This window comes from Pinus tabuliformis, chromosome 2_2 (assembly GCF_031772625.1).
Source record: "Pinus tabuliformis cultivar Carrire ecotype Pingquan chromosome 2_2, CPIR1, whole genome shotgun sequence".
Taxonomy (NCBI): Eukaryota; Viridiplantae; Streptophyta; class Pinopsida; order Pinales; family Pinaceae; genus Pinus; species Pinus tabuliformis.
Window position 1 is genome coordinate 465,930,614 of NC_142300.1, and position 7,339 is coordinate 465,937,952.

Here is a 7,339-nt window from a genome sequence, read left to right on the forward strand (position 1 = left end):
CTGTAGCTTTCCTTATGTCTGTATGAACTGTAGAGGTCGATGGTCTATGTGGATGATCGTTTCCTTCCCTAGAATGTAATGCTTACATTCATGGCAGGCCTACAAAATGGAATACATTTATTTGTTGTAAGTGGGGTACTTTCGGACTGTGTCTGAAAGTGTCTTACTTTTGTAAGCCACTGGATGCCCATGTTGAGTAAGAACTGCACCAACAACATTGTTGGACACATCTGTCTTGATCGCAAATGTTTTTTGTAGGTCTGGTAATGTGAGCACTGGTGCAGAATAGAGGTGGTTATTCAACTTGGAGAACACTCATTGTCAGGTTTCTGACCAAAATAACTTTTCTTTCGCTCCGCCCTTGGTGACTTGAATTAAAGGTCAAGTGATATGAGAGAACCCCAACACAAACCTATAGTAGAAATTGTTAAGACCCAAAAAATTTTGGAGCTCTGTTAGAGTGGTTGGGCCTGGCCAATCCTAAAGGACTTGTATCTTAGATGGGTCCATGTGTACACCTTGCTAATCAATGACATACCCTAGATATTGAACCTAGGTCAAGATAAACATGCATTTCTCAAAGTTAGCACACAGCTTGTGTTGTCGAAATATTTGAAGGACCTGTCAAATACGATGAAGGTGCTCTTCCCAACTCTCACTGAAGATAAAGATGTCATATAAATATACCACCATGAATTCATTGGTCAAGGGCCGCAAGATGTCATCCATCAGTCTCATGAAGATTGTAGAGGTGTTCATCAATCCAAACGAAATGACCAACCATTCAAAAAGGCCCTCCTTGGATTTGAAGGAAGTCTTCCACATATTGAAGGGTTCGATAGGCACGTAGTGATAACCTAACTTCAAGTCAATCTTGCTGAAATATTTTTCCCCCTTGATCTAGTCCATAAGGTCATCAATCTGCGGGATTAGGTACCTATTCAGGACAGTGATCTTGTTCAACACCCGATAGTCAATATAGAGGCTCCAAGTCCCATCCTTCTTCTGTACTAATACAATTAGGCTCCCATAGGGTGATGAGCTTGGCCTGATGTGCTCTTTTTGTAAAAAGTTCCTAAATCTGCCTCTTAATCTCATCATTCTCTATAACAGAGCATCGATAGATCTGTCCATTAGGTGGTGGCATGCTCGAGGTTAGATAGATGGAGTGCTTGACCTAACACTACATAGATACCCTTGTGGGTGAGGCGAAAATGTCCCTGTACTCCTCCACAAACTTTTCCATCTGCTGTTGCTGTGCAGAGGAGCCCTTCTTGGAAACTGTGGCCACAATCTTCTTCTTTCCTTGGCGGTGAATCATAAGGAAAATGAATTTCCTGGTCTGGGAAATGATCTTGCTACATTTCTTTACAGTGATCAAAGATATGGCGGTAGGTGGGGCTACCTTCGGTATCCTATACAACTTATTAGCTAAAGTAATAATCAAAAAGCAAGGTCTAGACTCATATATAGCATGTCGCTTCCATGAGTATGGTTGTCCTAACAATACATCAGAAACTTCAAGAGGATCAATGTCACACAATACCTCATCTGTGAAGGGCTTGATGATGTAGGGAAGGCGACACTGCTGGTTGACGTGAAGATCGCTTCCTTGGTGAAGCCACCCGAGGGTGTATGGTTGTGGATGTTTTTTAGACTTTAGGCCCATATGCTTCATGAATTCTGCTGAAATTAGGTTCTTTTGTCTCTCACTGTCGACAATGAACTGTAGTGGAGAACCCTTTACCCACATCTGTAAGTGGAAGAGGTGTCCCCCCTCCTCTGGATCTTTTGGTTCAATTTTCTCGATCTTTGATGTGGCCACGGTGTCACTAGACTCCACATCAATTATTTGCTTCCCTTTTGTCAGTCCCCTTATCCAGTTTCGATTCAGATTCAGAACCTACACCTGATTCGAAAGCCTTCATCTCAGCCACTAGTGACTCCTTGGCTTCAGACTCACTTGTATTGTGAGTGGAGCTCTTATGGAACTCACATCATTTTTTGATGTCCCTCTTCGTCTTCATGTTGTTGTTCTTTTCTTGTGGCTTCAGCAGGTTGTCCTGGGTAGCCCCGAGTTAGATTGGCCCCTTGTTTTGTGGTTTGGGTGCGCCTTTTCCTTGCTTTGGATTTGCAGATCTAAAGTCTCGCCTCCTCTGTTTAAACTTCTTCTCAATCTTTGCAGTGTTCTAATATGTTGTGCCAAGCGAGGAAATGTCCAGGAACTCCATCTCGTCCTCAATGTACTTGTGTAGATAGTCACGATACCTGAGCACCAAATGTCGCCTAGCATCCATGATACACAACTTTGTGCGAAGGGTATGAAAAGTATTTGTGAACTCCACACATCTTGGTCCCTTCCATGCCATAGCATGGTCCACTTTATGTATTTATCTTCAAAGCTCCCAACAATGTAATATTGTTCCTTGATGGCATCTAAGAAATAATTCCAAGTGGGTGCAACTGAAAACAGTGAGGGTTCACTCTCGCCCTTTTGTTCACAGTAGGTTTCCCACCAGTGCTTGACATGTGGGGTGGCTTTGAGAAGTGAAAACGTAATATTTTCCCAATTGGAAAAGTCATGAACTGAAAAATATCCTTCCGATAGATTTAGCCATCTATCTACGGTGTCTGAATCTATCAGACCTTCCAATGTGGGAATATCGAAGTTAACCTGTACCTTAAAAGGAGTGGCACCTCCAGAGTGGCTGCCCAATGAAGATGCATCGCCTGTGGGTATTCGTCGAAGGATCTGGGAAAAGTTATCCATCATCGCGTCCATTTGTCACTCGAGGGCTTCCTCGAGCAACATTTTGAAAGAATCTCCTACCTCCTCGTATTTCTTTTCTTCTGCCATGGGAGGTCGTCGGGTTTTGAGAGGCTGATCCTGCAATGGTTCAACCATATAAAGCCCTATCTCCTTATACCTTGACCTTGTTGGGGGCATGCAAAGAAAAATAGAGAAATAGCAAACCCCTCTAATACCATTGATCTGAACTTAAACATGAATGCAACAACTTATATATATAATCATAAACACAGAGACGCGGCAGAAAAACACCTCATTTCATTTATAGAAAAATAATTAACTATTCTTAGAAACAGAATGGAAATAAAAGAGCTCTGGAGATGGTATCTTATCTCTAAGAAGAGATGTGGGAGCTACATGCCTCTAAAATGAGTTACAATGAGGCTCAAGGACCTTTCTATTATTGAACAATAAGGGAAAATCCTAACCTGAGGAGATGTAACACCAGGAGTTTATGGGCCCTGTTGTGGTTAGTTGGGAGGCCAACTTCCCAGGGTCGTAACTTGGTCATATTATCTATGTTTGATGTGTATGATACCTCGCTGGAAATATCTCTCTGAGAATTTGTTGAAGCCCCAAAAATCGGGTCTACAACAAGGGGGATACCCACCCAGTTCGGACCTTGGTTAGCAGCTCCTTTTCTGTTTGGTATAGTGGGTCCGACTGGGGATATGGGACCAGCTTCCCAATTTATGTGTGTTTGCGCGAAGGATTAATATTTCTCTTTCTAAAAGTTCTTAAATTAGATGCTCTAATTCTAACTCTGATTTAACAACATGCAAATTGTATTCTAATAAGAAGAAATATCTAAGTCTACACTAACCCGGGGTGTAATCCTTCTGTTATGTGATCTAAAATGATTTTAGATAACAATTGGTAATAAAGATCATTCAACTGTTATGAGAAAAGAATTCAATAAAGATGAACCACTTCGTATAAAACTTTAGATGAAATAGTTGTGAGAAACATATCGCATAATAAGCTATTCATACATTAAGCACAAATAAATAGCTATCATCGTACAAAAGTTCCAAATGATAACTCAAGCATTCACACATCAATATATAAACAACTGAACATGAATATCACTTTAAGACAAAGGCAGAAATAGTTAAGAGATAGAAGTACCATTTATAACTAGTCCTACTCATGAGCTTCAAGTGATAATGATTTATCTTTTCTTAATCCAACATCCACTAAAAGTACAGAAGTGCAACATCAGTAGCAGATATTAAATGGAGATATCAATAAATCTTGTTCCTTTCATTCATAAAAACCTCCACAGAGGGTACAAAAGTGCATGTTTTGGGGATAAGTTTTTGACAAATTTCAGGACCCTTATCAAAATGCATGAGAAGGGTTTAAATACTACTAACTAAATATAAAAATAACTTATTACAAAAATGTAGGATGCGGTTTAAATGACCGTCCTCACTTTGGGAAAAAAATAAAACTAAATTAAAACTAAAACTGAATCTAAAATTAAAATTACTAACTATTTTTGAATCTGCTCCCTGAAGTCGCACATGTGCAGCATCTGTTTGAGAAGAGTCGGCTGGCCGACTTCTGATTTTAGCTGTGCTGCGAAAACAGAATCGGCAAGAGCTGGCGCCATATTTTCGGCAAAATTGATGATACACTTGAGATTCATCCACTGGCTATGTGGATTTACCTAGTATGCCGAGTAATAGTCCCAATTCAACTTGGTTAACCTTTGGATTGATTATGTCTTTCCTTGAGCCTTCTATCTCTAGTCTGTCTGTAGTTGTTGTGCCTTAGGTAGATACCCTGGAGTGGTTTCTAAGATTAGGTTTTTCCCTATGCAAAATTTCATTTATACAATCAATAACGTTGTTTGCTGTCGTGGCCGCTGCTTCTGCTACTTGTTCTTCTTCCCTGAGCTATGCATCCCATTTACTAAAGAGCATTTCTTTGTGATTATTGTTGATCCTTGGTGCGCCTGCTCTTTTTCCCTCCTCTGTTTCTTTCCAAGTCAAATATTCGGTAACTCGTTTATTAATTAAATCATAATCATTTTGTAATCTACGATTTGATTAGTTATTTTATCGCTTATTTCACAATAAGAGTTCCACTGTGATAGTCTTTGGCAAAATGCTTCCTGTTGCTGCAGTAGTTGATCATTCAAGGAAATGGATTCTGTTATTAATTCTGTAAGTTTAGGATCATCCTTGTGCATCTCCTGCATATCCTGCAACTGTTTTTCTTTCTCTACCAAACTATTCTGGTAGCTTATCTACATTCGTTGGCAGTCTTGTTGTAGTCTTTCAAGCTGTTTCTGTGCTTTTTTGTTGGCATTGGCTTGTTGCAACTATTGTTGCAAAACTCGTATTTGGTCTTCCTTTCATTTTAGCAGTTACTCTACCTCAAATGCTTTGTCAATGGTTTTGGAGGCATATGCTCCTGCAATTTGAGATAATTTGGTGAGATACTTAGTGGGATCAGTAGTAGGATCTTGCCATAGGACATCTAATTTCTCTGCATCATGAGAGAGCACATTTTCCAATTTCCTTTTCTTCCTTTGTCTTCTCACTACTGCCTTGTGTTGTGGACTATAAAATATATCAAGAGGAGGAATTTCTTCTATCTTGAGGATGAGTTCAGAGGATGGGGTGATGGGAATATATTCCATCTCTGGGACATTGCTAATTACTCCTGTGATTATATCTTCTATTGCCTGTACATCACTTGCAGGTGTCTTTGTACTTGGTCCCTCTAGATTGATCAACTCATTGAAGGTCTCCCATTCTTTATCTAGTTTGGTTCTGTTTGTTGATGGCTAAACGATGAGAGGGGGAGGATCTGTTTGCGGAGAGGTGAAAGCCTGTTGCTGTGGGAGCCCTATTGATTGGGCGGTATCCTTTATTGACCCCTCGCTTTTACCATGGTCACTTTCGGATCTCTTGGAATGTTCAAATGTTTGTTTTTCGGACTTAGATTTAGACCTGTCTGTGCTCGAACTTCCACTGAGACTGATACTCGGAGTTGGTTCCCTTTCGGGTTCCAAGTGTAGTTTTTCCAAGGGGATACTGGCTAATCTCCTTTCCATGTATATCTTAAACTCTTGAAATTATGTTGGAGAGAATCGCATTTGGGCCGAATGCAGAACTTCTTCAAGTGTGTTTTTTTGTTGGAATATGTCGTCAAAAAGATCATCTTTTCCAGAAAACACCTTCATCTTGAGTGCAGTAGTGAAATTCTTAGCAATATCATGAGGGTCGAACGGTCTTACTGAAAACTTGAATAATTGTAAACATGTTATGTTTTTTACTTCTGTGAATGCATGGCCTACATCAAATAGTGAAAAGGCCCCACGGGCTACAAGAAATTGTGGCCAAATAGCCTTCTTTTTATCTTTCAAATCTTTAGTCAAACCTCCTTCTCCGCAGGTTTGATAAGCAATTTCTCGTGCCATGAGTTTATCAGGGACATACAAAGGTAAGACGTGAGGGGAAGCAGAACTTCCGAATACCTTGATATATGTAAACAGTTCTTCCCCGAACCATCTTGCGACAGGGAGTATGTCTACTTTTGCTTCAGGAGAACATCTTAGAGCATCCTTATCATACAACATTCTGTACAGGGGCAACATGATTCCATGACAAATCTTGTAGAAGTGCGGAGTGAACTTAGAGTCCCACAATTATTTATGATAGATATGAATGGGTAAGGGGTCTTGAGTCGTCCATTTCCAACACATCACAGAAAACTTAGAAACATAACATATCGCATCCATCACATAAGCATATAAGTAAAAAGGGGGATAAATTCTCTGAGAAACAGTTCTTTTAAACCGGTAATTTACAATGGCTATGACTAGGTTATCAGAAAATATTTTAACCCAATCCACAATAGTAGTATTCGTGGCGGCATCCAATAATGGTAGCCATTCTGATGAAAATTTGTTAATGTCTGGCATTCCAAAAAGTCTACAGATCATGGCAGTATCAAAGCAATACGGGGAGGTGAGAGAACCAGTATTATACATACCATGTTTATCCTTCTTTAGCGGTTCGTCCCTCCTTGACCAGTCTTTGGTGGTTTCTGCCAGGTCTTTATTTTCTTTTGCAAATTTCTCCATGAACTATTTGTTATAAGTGGCCTGTGGCTCTGGTAAATGATACATGAGCCTCAAATCTTGTGCAGCGAATGAGCCAATGAGTCCTTGACCCTGAGTCTTAAACTGTCTATTTCTAATATCAACACTGTCTAGTATCCATTTAACCATGTCCGTGTATGGAAGAATTTTGGGCCTTGCTGCTATCCTGTGTAAGAATGAACAAGCCAGTCCTGTGATGGACACCTCAGAGGAACTATGTGAGCCTGCAGTAGCCTCGACCTCCATTACGCTGGGATTCTCTTCCTCAAGTAGATTGTACATGCCTTCCCAGGTAGCAATACCAGCATCTCTGTTACAGGCAGTGTCTGTATACAAGGGTGCCATTTCTTTCTCTTCAGAGCTTGGGGTTTTGCCTTTCTTTCCCATAGTATCCTGCGTACTGCTTTGTATCA